The 15865-nt window shown below is 32.2% G+C and overlaps 1 long non-coding RNA gene and 8 other non-coding genes across 9 annotated transcripts; all 9 read left to right on the forward strand.

Annotated features, from left to right (window-relative positions):
* The first annotated feature begins 916 nt into the window (after positions 1-916).
* Positions 917-4468, forward strand: LOC146952323 (uncharacterized). Its single transcript, XR_015005806.1, has 2 exons — positions 917-1665; positions 2569-4468. It is a non-coding gene; the product is annotated as an uncharacterized LOC146952323 (long non-coding RNA).
* On the forward strand, positions 1078-1216 carry LOC146952324 (small nucleolar RNA snoR134). Its single transcript, XR_015025315.1, has one exon. It is a non-coding gene; the product is annotated as a small nucleolar RNA snoR134 (small nucleolar RNA).
* On the forward strand, positions 1326-1417 carry LOC146952325 (small nucleolar RNA Z223). Its single transcript, XR_015025103.1, has one exon. It is a non-coding gene; the product is annotated as a small nucleolar RNA Z223 (small nucleolar RNA).
* On the forward strand, positions 1502-1617 carry LOC146952326 (small nucleolar RNA Z278). Its single transcript, XR_015025274.1, has one exon. It is a non-coding gene; the product is annotated as a small nucleolar RNA Z278 (small nucleolar RNA).
* Positions 2914-2997, forward strand: LOC146952327 (small nucleolar RNA R16). The gene has a single exon (XR_015025295.1). It is a non-coding gene; the product is annotated as a small nucleolar RNA R16 (small nucleolar RNA).
* On the forward strand, positions 3062-3142 carry LOC146952328 (small nucleolar RNA R16). The gene has a single exon (XR_015025293.1). It is a non-coding gene; the product is annotated as a small nucleolar RNA R16 (small nucleolar RNA).
* Positions 3548-3623, forward strand: LOC146952329 (small nucleolar RNA snoR64a). Its single transcript, XR_015025101.1, has one exon. It is a non-coding gene; the product is annotated as a small nucleolar RNA snoR64a (small nucleolar RNA).
* On the forward strand, positions 3689-3774 carry LOC146952330 (small nucleolar RNA snoR20a). Its single transcript, XR_015025078.1, has one exon. It is a non-coding gene; the product is annotated as a small nucleolar RNA snoR20a (small nucleolar RNA).
* Positions 3882-3968, forward strand: LOC146952331 (small nucleolar RNA R38). Its single transcript, XR_015025284.1, has one exon. It is a non-coding gene; the product is annotated as a small nucleolar RNA R38 (small nucleolar RNA).
* Positions 4469-15865: the final 11397 nt, after the last annotated feature.

Below are 15865 nucleotides of genomic sequence, written 5' to 3' on the forward strand. Positions count from 1 at the left end.
AGAATAAAAAGAGGACTTTTGGAAGACCGTGTATTATTCACAACTTCTCAAAGATGATAGCGACATTGATTACATGTTTAGGTTAATGGTTGAGAATAACACTTTGTATCTTTTTGTCCGATCCGTTGAAGTGTAGTAATTATTTAAGTGTAACAGTGTAATATTTTCCGAATTTGTGTCCGTATTGTTGAATTTTAATGAATTTGTGTTTCAAGTAATTTAACGATGAATTTCGGTAATTTTGACAGTTTATGTGAGATTATGTAATTTTAGAAATTTATGGACAAATTGGTGTAATTTGGATCGTTTACATGTCAATAAGTGTGTTTAAGTGGTTACGAGTCATTACCGGCGAATTTGTGTAATTTAGACCGTTTGGATCGTTTATTGGTGATTACGTGATTGTGAGAAAAACGATGATTTTGTGTAATTTGGATCTATTATATCATATTATCTGATAATGTTGTAAAACTGGCATAATTCGATTAAGTTATGAATGTGGCGTGATTACGGGTCATTTTTGACTTTCCAATTACTTGTTCAGTACTGCACTGCATTTAATGCAGTTTCTGCTGTTTGCTATGAACGTGAGTTAACTCACGCTAGTGCAATTGGCAACGTGAGTTAACTCACGCTGCAATTAACACTAGCGCATGTTAACTCACGCAACGTGTGTTAACTTACGTTCACATTTGCACTAGTGTGAATAAACATGTGTAGGGGTATATTAGTCTCTTCATTTGGGAATTAGCAAAATCGTTTGGGTAAAGAGCAGTACTCCTAAAACCTGACCATATAAGTTAAGCCCAATCCAACTGGATCGGGTAACCCATCAACAAAAGCCCGATCACAACCCTAAACTGTTTTCAGGGTTTAGTTTGTGCCTATATAATATACCCTGCCTTCTATCTCTTTCAACATAGCTAGATTAGGGTTTTGCGGCAGCGATTCAAATTGAGATGATTTTTGTGTTGTCTTCAACTAAAAAAGAAGTTGTTTGGCACCGAACCATTCCCTGTACTTTAATTAGCATAGATATTTTAATTTCAGTCATTTTTTTTTTCTTCCTCAAATTAAACGCACGTTGCAACCCCGGGCTTCTCTGAAATTTGAAGGAAGTGAAAGCCCCATTGCACGTGCTAAATCGATGCCATTCGTGTTGCAGTTCATCTCGATAATTTCACGATTGATCTGTGTCAAAGTAATGGCTACATCGTTTAGATCTTTCTCATATAAAGAAATTCAAGCCAGATCTTGATATTTAATAAATTCTTTTTAAATTTTTTATAATGATTATTTTTGAATTATTTATATGAATTATGCTTCATTGGCTGTGAAGATGAATAATCAGCTTAATGCCAGTTCTGCTTCTGAAAAATCGTGATTGTTAGAGCTGTTGAAATGTTCTGAGCCTTTTTTCTATAAGACTCTTCAATATTTAATTAAATTATTATTTTAGTATAATGTCTAATTTCAATTAACATGATTATTAACATTTGTTGCCTATGATGATATAATCCAACTTGTTTGAGGTGTTGTGGAGCCAAGCCCCTGTTTTCAGGGAGAACCTACTTGGTGAAGCTTCATTCATATGACTTCAATGGATTTCACTGAGGCATACATGATTCTGTTCAATGGTTGTGAATCTTCCACATTTATTGATACGTGAGTTTCATATAAATTATGGTTTTGTGACATTACACTTATTGTTTATGGTTCAATTTCAATCAGTGTTATTGATATCATATTAGCCCCTTAAAATACATGATTGAAATGTGAGATTATTTTTATATAAAAATAGGGTTTTCATTTCATAAAGATGTGATGTTATGAGTTATGACATTTGTTGAAGAAACATTATTTTGACATATGAGCATTAATGTCTTCCCATGGCTTTATTCATAAGCTTTGAGGAGTTCTTTTTTTGATAATGCTCTAAATAAATATTTATAGGAATTAGTTAGGCTTCTTGTGCTGATTGAAATGTGCTCGGAGTTTGGATTATTCCTACATCTCTATATTTTCACTTCAATCATATCTGTGTTTAGTTAGATATTTCTTTTACAATCAGGATTTATAGGCTCTTAGTTGCTGTTTTCATATGCCTTCTTAGTTTGATGGAATGTGGCATTTTAATTGTACCAGCTCTAACACAACTGTTTTAGAAATTGCTTCAGGTCAAAAGCTGGTTTGGAATTAGTTAAAATGGTTCTGAATTAGTCAAAGCAGTTTGCAACTAAGCTGGTTCTCTTAGTTGACTCAACCAGTTCGGTTCATAACCTGTTTGATAATAACCTTTAATTACATATTAAACTGGTTTTGTTTGAAAATGCTAAATTGGAATACTAGTTTTGATCTTTTCTGTTTGGTTTAATAGAGCATTGGGCTGTTTCCACTAAGATATAGGGGAATTTGATATGCGTGACCTTAAAAAATAGAAGTTCAGGAACATTGTTTCCACATGGAAGGGTTGTTATTAGTTGGAATTAGTTAGGGTTGTGCTTTTTTGAAAATGTGATTGGAGTTTGGAATATTCTCTTATGTTCCTTTTTGCACCATCATTTGTAGGAAATGCATGGTTTTGAAGATGTTTTATTAGCATTTTGGGATCGTGGATATGTTTTCAATGGAAATGGAACGATTCATTTAGATCCTTGGGGACAAATAGAGTAATGAACTGTGACGATGTTTTCATCTATTTTGGAGATAGTTCACTCTTTCTTTTGGTTGTTTCTTTGCCTGTGATAAAATGACAGAATGTGAATCATATACACCCAGTACACGTATAGAATATTATGAAACAACACTTGTGGATTAAAGGATTGCAAAAAGAATTGCAATGGGTCAAATGGATTTGTTCAATACTTTTTTTCAATGATCAATGATTTTTTTTTTTTTTCAATGAGGAAAGCATATGGCAAATGACGATTAATTTTAACACTTATTGATATACTGAATAAAAGTGTTGACAAAAACCTCTGACTAACTGATGCCATTTACATTTTCCTCAATTTTATTATTTTTTGTTCTGTTTTTGTTAATCTTGTTGGTTTTTATAAGGGTTGGCAAATGATGTTAAAAATTTCTCCTTCTAGACATATTATTCTGTGATGATAAAAAACTCCGCTTATTATCTGCCTTCCATGTATTAGCTTTATTAATTTGATTTCAGTTTTTTATTTTTAATATTTGTATTACTTGTCTGATTGATATGTAAAATTTAATTTGATATGATATTTTTTTGTAATTGATTGATCTATGATGTAGAAAAGCAGACGGGCGGACTGAAATGATGCCTTGTTGATTGTCTGCCACTTCCAACTATGGAATGTCTCTGAGATTCAAATTCAATCAATAGCATAAAGTTTTAATTTTAAATGATACTATCTTGTTTTATTTTGGAATGTTCACTTGAAGTTGTGTTAGTTCTGCTATGATTATGTTGCATTATTTCGGTCTGGACATATGAGCAGTATTATCGCTTGTTTATAATTATTTCATTTAATCATTTGTCAATATGTTTTCAGTCTAATTGACCAAATGATGAATGTTTTAAATCAGTGAGACCTCAAACACTGATTTGAGTTCTATGAATATTTTATTTGAATAGGAAGATTTGATGCCTCCTTTGTTTTTTCTTCAACTGTTGATATCTTTTATTTGTTTTGTTATTTTTTTCATCAATGTAGCTTGTGATTGAAACTATATATATGGTTCTGAAATCCAAGTTTTTCTTGCATTTGTTGAAAATTTTGAACTAGGACGGTCTGAGGCTAATTAAATTCATTTTCAACATAGTATTTTGTTTTTATATTTAAGTGTGTGTGATTTCTGTATCTGTATTCATTTTCAACAGCATAGTATCTGTTTGAATCAAACTTTGCCGTGGATGATGAGAATAAGTTTTTACAGTTATCCCTGTCTGATACTGCAGTGCAGGTGCTGAAAATTTGTAATCTGACACTCATGGGTTCAAATTTGATCAATTGATTGTTTAGGGGTATATTTGTATTTCTTGCGTTTTAAGAAAGTTATTGATTATATTCATGCATCTTCATCATAGCAGAAGCTTTACGGTCCTAGCCAAGTTAGTGGACAATTTTTCATTAAATTCATTTTTATTCCTAACAATTGACTTAAGCTTTTCTAGATGTTCCTTCCTAAGCATTTGTTGCTATTTTCTTCTTTTGCTTCACAGTTCATTGTGTTTGGCATGAGATAGCAGCATCAAAGAAGTACCTTGACTTGAGAAAGCCATTAGAAAATACGATATGATTGAACAATTGAATAAGTTGAGCAGCATGGACGAGAAAAATGTATTTTATTAGGGCCAATTGGGGGGTATTTTTGGCATCTTGTATTTTTCGTACTCTTTGATTGTTGTTAAATCATTCTTAAATATTAATATTGTAAAGATTAATTAATAATTAATATAGCAGAAGGCTTCAATTGGCCAATATTAACGTGACATATTCTTATTAGTAATCAAAACTAACACCACCATCAACATGGATCAATTGCCTATTGTTGACAAGATAAATTTTCGTAATTAAACCAACATTACCAGTTGCCTTCATTGTTTGGATTAAACCAGTTTTGTATCTTCTCAGCTTCTTTCAAGATTTCCGAACCAACCAGAACAACGTCAATGATACTTTAAACAAAGAAGAAAATGAAAAGACTTATTAATACTAGGGTTAATTATGTTTTTGGTCCCTACAAAATTGCGACCTTGTAAGTTTAGTCCTTACTTAATTTTAATAGCATTTTTAATTCCTATAAAAAATTTCTGTACTTAATATTAGTCCTTACTCAATCCAAATTTGTTTAATTTATGCTTAAACTTTTAAGTTTTTAAACAATTTTTTACGGGCATGTTAAGAACGTTATTAAAAGGTCCTCCGAAAAAAATCTCGCAAAAATTTGATTTCTACGTCCATATTTTTGTTACTTATATCTTAAACTTTTGTCGTTTTAAAAAATTCATATTTAATTTATTTCATGTTAAAAAATTATAGATTTTAGTAAATGAACCGTTCATAGTGTTCTAAACTTGTATAAAAAGAATCGTTAAAAAATTTAAGAGTTTAAGGATAATTAAACAAAATTTATTTTAGCAGGGACTAAAATTATAAGTAAATTTTTTTTTTGTAGGGATTAAAAAAGCTATTAAAATTAAGTAAGGACTAAACTTAGAAGGTCGCCATTTTATAGGGACCAAAAACATATTTAACCCTTAATACTATAATAGAGATTTTGACATCACAGTTTCTTGAAACTTTTTCACAGCAATGTTTTTCTCAAGCACCTTGGCCTACTCTCATTCCTCTACCATCTTTTTATCAAGCACCTTGGCCTACAATAATAATAATAATAAAGATTAGGGATAAGTATGTGATTCGCCCCTGCAAATAGGGGTCGCTTAAAATTTCGTCCCTGCAATCGCTAATCCTTTTTTTTTGCCCCTGCAAAGTTTAATCAGTTAAAAATTCGTCCTTTGACCCAATTAATCACTGCCACGTCAGCAATTTACCAAAAATGGCATGGGAATTGACGAAAATACTCCTGGCTTATTTTTTTCCTTGAATTTTTTTTTAAATTAAAAAAATAATTAAAAATCATAAAAAATTTCGGACAAAAAAATGTTAAAATTAAAACTGAAAAAACTGAAATTTTTCGGAGAAAAAATTGTAAAAAAAAATTCGGGAAAAATCTGGAAAAAAATTTTTTTGAAGGAAAAAAAAATAAGCCAGGGTTATTTTCGTCAATTCTCATGCCATTTTTGGTAAATTGCTGATGTGGCAGTGATTAACTGGGTCAAAGGACGAATTTTTAACTAATTAAGCTTTGCAGGGGCAAAAAAAAAGGATTAGCGATTGCAGGGACGAAATTTTAAACGACCCCTATTTGCAGGGACGAATCGCATACTTAACCCTAAAGATTATTAACAATAATAATGAAGATTTTGACATCCCAGTTTCCTGAAACTTGTTCACAACAATGTTTTTCTCAAGCACTTTGGCCTACTGTCATTCCCATCATTTTGTATCATGCTTTACCATCATTTTATGAATGTCAGGAATTAGGAGCCACCTTGCTCACTTTGCTAAAAATACATTGTCGAGAGTTCTGATCAGGAGGTAAATTGAGTTGACTACAGAGCAGAGCACATATACATTCAGTATCTGACCCACACATTACTCCTAAACTTGATAAGAATATGGTTTCCTTTATGTTTTTGTCTATTTTTTTGGGTGTAGTGTAGTAATGATATTTGCAAACAACTTTCGGAACAAATACCGGATACCAAGGCAATTTTGGAACAAATTAATTTTACTAAAGTGATTGAACCAAAAAATAAAATAAAATATTTCATTCATTTATGATAAATTTTTTAATATAAAAAAAAATAATGAGTAAAAAAGTCTTGGCGGCAAACTCCGACATGCTCAATTGATTGAATCGGAAACCGGGCTGGTTCAAGTCTTGCCTGCCATCCACCTCCGATGTCACCGTCACAATCAGTTCGTGGGTAGGGGAATAAGGGGAGTGCATATGAATTAGCTAACTTAGGAAACCACATTTCAAGAAAATAAACATGAAAAGGTACTTAAGTTGGAGTTTCTCTTTTCTGGTTGTCGGGTTTCGAACTAAATTTCTCAAGGTTGAAGAGAGAAACTCTCAATCAAATGACTTCTCAGGAGATAGGCATAGGCAGGTGGAGTTTTTCTTTTGAAAGTATGTATTAGGCCTACTTTTTTAGGTGGGGTTTAGCATGGGAAAGGAAACTTTTTTCCCACCATGGGAAAGTGTTTTTTTAACCACTAGATCAAATCAAGTTCACAGTTTTATCATGCTCTGTCAACACTAGATCTAACAACTCACCCTCTACAACCCATCTCTCTCCTTGCCCAACCACCGCAACAACCGCAAGATCCACTGTTCATGTTCAAACTTAAACTAATATTCCCCAATTTTAACATCAACTGTTCAACTAGAAATCAACCACCACTACCCACCATGGCCAGTATATCAATTTTCCGACGACCTTTATCTGTTGACATTGTTTTGTCCCTTTCAACTGGAGATCAATTTGGTATTCTTGCACACGGGCTTCAAGCTATGGCAGAATACCAAAATACAAGTTTGATGGTAGTGACCCATCAACACCATCAAACTGCCATACCAAAATTCAAGTGATATCACTGTAAAGTGACCCATCAACACCTATCAGAACTTGAATTTTGTGATACTGAAATTGAGGACAAGGAACGTTTCTACTAGCATAATACCATTGTAGTTCCTTCAGACTTTTTTTGTTTCAAAATATTAGTACTCATGGCTGAAGTTATTGGTGGTGAATCGGTGTTGGGTCAATGGTAGTTTGATGGAGGTTGAAGAAAATGGTAAAGAGAAAGAAAAAAATATAATGTGGACACCCCATGATAAGATCAATAGACCTCTTTAATCTAATGGTAAAAATCTAACTTTCCTATGGTGGGAAAAAACTTCCCTTTCCCACCCTAAATGCCACCACTTTTTTATCCTAGTATTGGTCCTAATTTATATGTATTGTTCTTTTAACTTATGTATCTGGTATGAATTTTTGTTCTCTGTAATTTTTACGAGTTATCTGGTATGAATTTTTTTTCTCTGTAATTTTTCGAGTTTTATGAAGTTTACGTTACAAATTATGATTTGCATTATGTTTCTAACAATTTTAGCCTTAGACGTATTTTTTCTAACAATTTTAGAATTAGAAGCATAATCACTTCGGGTGTCTTATTGATCACTGTTGGTGGTGTTGGTTCCTTGATGAGCTATTGTTAGGGGTTTCGGCATTTTGTGGGTGATGGTGGTTTTTATTTGGGGGGTTTTGGCGTTTTTATTTCCTCTTTTTGTGTAATAATTGGAATTTAATCCCCTTATATATAATATATTTTGCCATTCAAATTTTTTTTTTTAGCCTTAGACGTATTTAATATTTTACTATTTATTTATTATTTGGATCAACCGTGGTATCAATTTTACCTCCATCCCACTTTTCGTGTTAAATATCAAAATTGAGTTTACATTACAAAATTATTATAATTATTAGAAATGTCATGTTAAATATCAAAATTGATCGTTTAATCTCATTAGCCTATTTAAAGAAAAATTAGATTATTTATTTATCTATAAAAAAGATTATTTATTTAAGTACCTTCATAACATATTATATTATGCTTTCGCTAGATCATACTTAGACATAAAAAATAGAGATGTGTTATTTGAACAACCATTTTGGTGACAACTTTTGGGACAACCATAAATTTATCAAGAAAAGTAGGTATTGACACGAAAACCAAAGCAATAGAGAGATAAAGTAAAAGTATAATGTGAGTATGAGAGAGAAAGTTGTCACAAAAGTTGTCAAAAAATGGTTGTTCAAATATCATTTCTCTAAAAAATAAACATATGATACACTATAAGCCAAGCTTAAGTTTTCAATTTTTTCAACAGACCAAACTTAGGTTTTGCAAATCCAGACTATTTCCACCACTACTCGCATGTACAATAGTTTGATCTCTGGTCTTATTTTTAAAACACCGCTTATGCACATTAACCGATTCAATTTCTTAACCCAAATTTCAAATGATATATCAGCGTCCCATTCATATATTTAAAATGAAATAAAACAATTAAAATAAATGTTTGGTTCCACTTTTAAAAGAGACAAATTGTTTTCAATGTTATAATTTAGATGTTTTAGAGTATAATTGATGTTGACTCTAAAAAATGATTCTGACCTTTTGTCTCTACAATTGATTTTTAGTGTTAAATTCAATTTTACACGATCGTATCACAAGATAAATTACTTTACATCCAACCCACTTGTAGTTAGAATCAATTCATTTAAAAATAATTTTGCCTTTGAGTAATCAAATACTAAAAAATGTTGCATTTATTTTTTGTACTGGGTTAAATCATATTTATCAAAACCAATTATAGTGCAAATATGAAAATTACCAAATTCATAGCGATTAGCGATGTAAAAGTTCAAGCTTAATTTTATAGAAATAAATCTATCCAATATATATATATATATATATATATATATATATATATATATATTTTTATGATTAGCAGGATCTGACCTAATTATCATCATGGGTCTTAAGTATAGAACTTTAACCCAGTCCAACTTTCTACCACCACGCATGGGCTCTCTGTGATTACTAGGAGACGACAATGTATGTTGAATACGTTGATTTTGCATATCAACGAACAATGGTTACATTTCTTTATAATTGTTTTTGTTAGTTAAAAAGAAGGGGAGCATGCTTTGGGTTAATATAAGTTTATAGGACTATTAGTTAATGAATAAATCCCTTATCAAGGACAGGCAGCTTGAAATCCAACAAAAGCCAACACTCGTTGACTTGCTGTCACCTGGATTATGGTTAGAAAATACACGTCTCAAGCCAACGACCAACATAGAGCAAAATGACAATGACAGAACTAAAGTTGTATTTGGAATAGTTTATTTTAATTTATCTCTCAAGTATTTTTTATATTCATTTCCTCATCTGGAAAGAACATATATGTAAATTCTTATTTTGGGTAGCAAGTATCACATTTGATTGTATCACTTTTAGATAAAATGATAAATGATTACGTTGTTTATATTTTATCATGTCTCTATTCAACTCCATATCTTTTATCTCGTCTCTATTATATCTTGATCATTGAACATACCCTTAAAGTAAACTTTAAAGCGGAGCCGAACAAACTGGATTGACCTTACCTGAAACCACAATACTCCCGAGGGCACTCGTTAACATTTCCCTAAAACTTAAAAAAGGTTATATCACTCACTAATTTCCTAGTAACAAAACTTAGCGATCAAATTAGAGAGAGATTTCATATTTTCCCTCTCCAAAATTCCCTAGTTATTTTGTTTTTAGGTTAATCAGTTTCAACTAGTTAATATTTTGTTTTTATGGATGGCTCGGTTAAAAGTAATGCATATATTAATTTAAGGTCACAAATTGAAAAAACAATGAAGCAATTAATACTATATTGAAATGAAAATGACACTTGATTTAAGACATCCTTTTTGTAATAGGATACTCATAATGTGAAGAAGTGGGTATTAAACATGGTTAGCTAGGTGGGCACGGGTAACTAAAAACAAAATTCTATAAACATATTAAATATCTTATGTATTTTTTATATTTGAGTTAACTCTTTGGTCCTTGAGGAGAAAGAGATCTTGATAATCTGTGGTTCCACCGTGAAATAAAGATAACCTGACTAAGAATTGTTTTAATCAAGAATCGAATTCGGGTTCGACCAAATGATTCGTCTATGGTAAAATTCATTAACTACTTGAGTTCAATTGTTTGGTTAATACCTTAATACTTTATGTTTTTTAATAAAGGTTTTCCATTTTGTCCCAATTATAGTATCTTTGTAAATAAAACAGTGGTTACTTGTTTAAGATGCAATGTTAGTTATGACGGCAGGCGAAAGGTGGTATATTCCTTATTCATTTTCAATTCAATCTCAACTCTTGCTTTTGTTCACATCACCATACGATCTTTATATTCTCTTGTGCTATAAGAAATTAGAAGCATGCGTTGATGATCATTGTAACTAATTAATTTGATTAGTTTATTAATTGCAATATTCGGTTGGGCGGCACTATAAAAACTAATGTAAAGAAAAATACTAGTATGTGATTATCCATATTGTGTAAGGCCAAATTCTTTGGTTTTGGTCACTTAATAGTATATTGGTAGTGGCCAATAGGAGACCAAACATGGTGATTATTTGGTGTCCGAGGAGATCTTTGCAATGCATAGACCTTATGAAATATTATTGCACTCTATCCAATTTGTTATGGAAAGCCAATTATGATCTATGTTGGATAAAAATCCCACGTATTAAAGAAAAGAACACACAAAAAGGGGTGACAGTGATATCATTCATTGAGTATATCTTGTCTTGCATATTAAAAAAGTTACGACACTTGGTGTTTGAGGAAAGCTAGGTATGGCAAAATCTTATCAGTTGTTTTCATATTTGTGTGATATCTAGGGTCAACTTGTATTAACTTAGTCAATACTCCATCGAACTTAAATTAAAAGTAACTTTGTCTCAGGCTATAATTTGTTTTAGAATATCTATGAAATATTAATATTCCTTCCATCTTTAATTTGAAGACTATTTGTAAAAAAATTATCTCTAAATATAAATATGTCTATAAATTACTGCATACATTTTTTTAATATCCGTAAATTTTACAAAATATTCCATTAATAAGGGACTAAGGTATTTCTTTTTATATCATATACCATTTAATATTTATTATTATTATTATTATAATATATTTTTTCAATTCTATTTTCCATACCATTAATAAAAAATGTTATATATATATATATATATATATATATATATATATTTTAATGGATCATGCTAACGTATGTTCTTAAGACACATGTTAAAGATTCCATTAATAAAAAATATTTATTGAAAAATATAAATTTTCAGCTTTTGGTTAAATAGATTGACACAATTTTTATACATAATTTCTACTAACAAAAATCTTTAACATATATTTTAAAGACACAAATTATCATTTCTCTTTCTTAATTTTTGAAAGTGACTTATAAGAAGCACACATTATTAATGTATGTGACTAGCTAGTCTCTGGTTTGAGAAACTTCAAACTTGTGCAAATGTCAACCAGCAAAAAGCAAAGGTTAGTAAGAAGATCAAAGATAGCAGCACGTGCGGAAGACAGATTGACGGCATGTCATAATAACCAACAAAGTTAATGGACTACTATTTTTTTCAGTTGGATAATTATATCAGAAGAAAAAAAAACACAGAAAAATGGCAATTTTATTTTGTTTTCCCCCCCCCCCCCCCCCTTAATTCATGTGTTATTTACAAAGTGATTTATCTATATTATGGAATAGAAAAAGTAAGAAATAAGAGTGTATATAATAAATATATCTTGAAAAGGAAAATGTAGAAGTGGTTTAGTGAGCACACCAAGCAAGGAGCACTAAGGAAGTAGCATAGCAGCAGCCAGCATAGGAAAAGTGATTTTGTGAATGAGTTTGTCGCTATGTATGTCTATGTTGTGCGCATTTTATGTGTTTGGTTTGTCTTTTGTTTTCTTTAAGAAGGAAGACAATATGGAGAGGGGAAACTATTGGAAGTGGAGACAGGTAAAGAACATAGTGCTCAGACAGCTCACCATGCAGTAACCAGTACGCACCAAGCACGCTTGCTCCTCATACCTCAAAGTGATCCATGGCATGTTTGTTTATTTATGAGAGAGATATACACAAGAAATAGATTAGTGATTTAGTGGGTCCCATTAATGGATTTTACTAAACTATTACATGTGTCTATTTCTCTCGTAAATGGACAATAAATGAAGCAAAGTTTAATTTGTCAAGTGCAACCCTTATTTTTACACATATTAATCATAATCTTAGTAATATTGTTGAAATCACACAATCTTAGTGGATACAAACATTATAAATTTAAGACTTAATAGCAGTTTTAGTCCCTAACTTTCCCAAAGTTGCGATTTTGGCCCCTTAAGAAAAAAAACTACAAAACCGCCCCCTAAGCTTTGCACATGTAGCAGTTATGGCCCCCAAGGCAAATTTTAACTCGGTCTACGCTGACGTGGCACCCTAAGTGAGGTGCCACGTGTTATTTTATTTATTTATTTTGGTCTTGGGGGGCCAAAACTGCTACAGTTGCAAAACTTAGGGGCGGTTTTGTAGTTTTTTTTCTTAGGGGGCCAAAATCGCAACTTCATGAAAGTTAGGTGGCGAAAACTGCTATTAAGCCTAAATTTTATTACTTGAAGACGAACTAAATACACTTGTTAAATCGTTCATCAGTGGGCCACCACACAATAACCTGATCTTCATCATCACAAAACCACATACCCATTACCGTCATTGCACTACCACCACAATCTTTGTCTTTGCACCACCACCATGACCTTTGTCTAGCGGTTATGAGGTTCTTGGCTTGTTGCTGCTTGTTCAAATTTGTTCATAGTTACACCTCTTGTTATAATTTGTTATCTACTTGTTGATTTTTTATTCAACTATTTTTTTATTCCTAACTCGTGAACTAAACTCATTCACAACTGGTTGTTTTGTTCGATTTTGATGTAAAAAATATGGCTTGAGAGGAAGAAGTTTGGTTAAGTTTGAATGAATGAATTGGAATAGAGGAAATGTAGGGAAATTGTTTATATAGTTAGGATAGGTAAAGACTATTATGCCTTTCTCTCAAGAATTTGTCTAATTCGGTTAAATATTACTATAGTCTAATAGTAATAATAAGCGGGATATTACAGAAAGAAACACATAAACTTTGCATTACTTTTTGTTCTTACAAATCTAATGTAATTAAGCATCCAAAGATACCCATATGGCTTAGGTATTTTGATCCCGCTATGAGATTAATCCTCAAGTCGATAGCGAGACATCTACTTTTACTAGGGTTGGGTTACCTCCCAGATAGACCACGTTAGTAATCAAACTGAAGGTGAGAAAAACACAAGAAGGGGGGTTGAATTGTGTTTTGAAAAATTCTTCGTTTCTCCTAAAAACTGAACACACTGATCAGAAGCTAGGTGAGACAGCTTCTGAAGTGATAATCAGAATCTAAATGCAGCGGAATAAAACAGAGAGAGAGAAGAAGAACGACACAAAGCAATTATACTGGTTCCTTCCACAATCCGGAAGTAGTCCAGTCCCCCTTGCACTTCCAAGGAGATTTCACTATGAGTAATATCTGATTACAAATGCTCAAGCACACAAGCAAGAGACTTCCTTTGCTCAAGCACACAAGCTAGAGACTTCCTTTGCTCAAGAACACAATCAAGAGACTTCCTGCTCAAGCACAACTGCAAGAGACTTCCTAACTAAACAAAATTACACAGAAAATTGTTTAAGGTTGAACACTTGATATACAATCAGAGGTGCTCACAATACAAATCAGATACAGACTCAATGAACTTAAGAATTTCTAAGATATGACTTTGAGACACAGAAATTCTAAGTGAATGCAGAACAATTTCAGCAGAGGTTTGGTACTTGTGAAAATCTTGTGAGTCTTTCGTTTAGCGTTCTTGCATTACCAATTCTCTAGGTCTTCACTCCTTTATATAGAGGTGTGAAAGAGACGTTATGAAATTGCCAGCACACCAAAGAGTCGTTAGTGAAGCTTGATCTTTCACCAATGATCTTTTGCCTGATTTGGTTGTTGTCCTATGAAGAACCAATTTGAAATCCATTCCTTATCCAAAGGAACATATATGCAGGCGAGACCGTATTCTGGAGCTGTTTTCTTGTCTTGAAGCGTGGACACAAAACAGAGTAGTGGAGAACGTGGTTGTACAATTCGTACAAAGTACAATGTCAACGCTTTCGTCCAAAATGCAAGCACAAGCCTTCAAACACCTTTGAAATGACCGTTGCAAAATTCCACTAATCCTTTGTTTGTGTTTTCGAATCCAATGGACAGCTTTTGCATTGATAATTCTTCAATTCTTGAATCTTTTGCAAATCCAGTTGAGATTCAGCTTCTGGTGAAATAGCTTCTGATGAGGCAGCTTCTGATGATGCAGCTTCTGATGATGTGGCTTCTGGACCTCTTGTCTTCAGAAGCACTATTCTTCAGGAGCAGCTTTACTTCAGGGGCGCTATTTCTTCAGGAGCAGCTTGACTTCAGGAGCGCTTTGCCTTCAGAATCATCTAAGCTTCATTTTCTTTTGCTCTTTATTTGCTCATTCAGAACCAATGATGATGTGACTTTATAATTATGGTCCTGTACACTTGAACAAATATTAGCTAGTCCAATTTACAATTTTTAATACCTTGTTATCATCAAAACTCTTTAAGGTTCATTGTTAAACACATTTTGTTCCAACACAAACTTATGTTATTTTTCAAGCCAACTTGTATGGTCTCTCTTAATCTTATAAATTGATCCATGCCAGGGTTTTAGGCACCCCTTAAAATCCCAACACTTGGCAAGTTTCAATTCAATCTATCATAATCTCGATCGAATTGTATCTAGAGTGGGTGAATAGATACCCCTAAAAATCCGAAGTTTAAAATGCACATTGTGTATCTAGAGTGGGTCGAAATAGTGTATTGCATCCAACATGAAGACATGTTAGTTCTCATCTACTCCCTCCGGTCACATTTATAAGCAAAAAAACACTTTTTAGATTCATTCAATGCTTAATGTATTTGGTCAATATATAGACCAAATACATTATGTATTCAATGAATCTAAAAAGTGCTTTTTTGCTTATAAATATGACCGGAGGGAGTATTTGTTTATATATGTTATGACAACATTGAAGTTGAATGTTCCTTTGTTTGATGAAAGAATGTATCTTTATTGAAATGCACCACCCAAGGCTATTTGGTTCCAGAAAATAGAAAAGTTGAAGAGTGCCTATCTCTTGTGCAATGTGATCTTTGACTATGTGAAAATGAAATTGATGACAAAGTGAAAAAATGTGAGACTTAAGATGAAATGAGGATATGTCGTCTAAAAGTAAGTATTCATCCAAGTCCCGCATTGTGTAGCGTGGAACAAAGCGAAGTGAAGAGTTATCATAAATATGAAAATTTAGTATGAGTGTTCTTCACCACAACATATAAGTATGTCACATGTACATCATTGATATTGTTTATCTATACCTTCATGCATCACTTGAGCATGTTTCATGCAACACATAACAATGTATCGGTTCTTGTTTATCTATATATTCATGTAATATATGAAGAACCGGTCATTCATTATTGGTTATAAGTTATACATA

The sequence above is a fragment of the Medicago sativa genome, chromosome 1 (assembly GCF_051527215.1).
Source record: "Medicago sativa cultivar Bolivia chromosome 1, Bolivia_mono, whole genome shotgun sequence".
Lineage (NCBI taxonomy): Eukaryota > Viridiplantae > Streptophyta > Magnoliopsida > Fabales > Fabaceae > Medicago > Medicago sativa.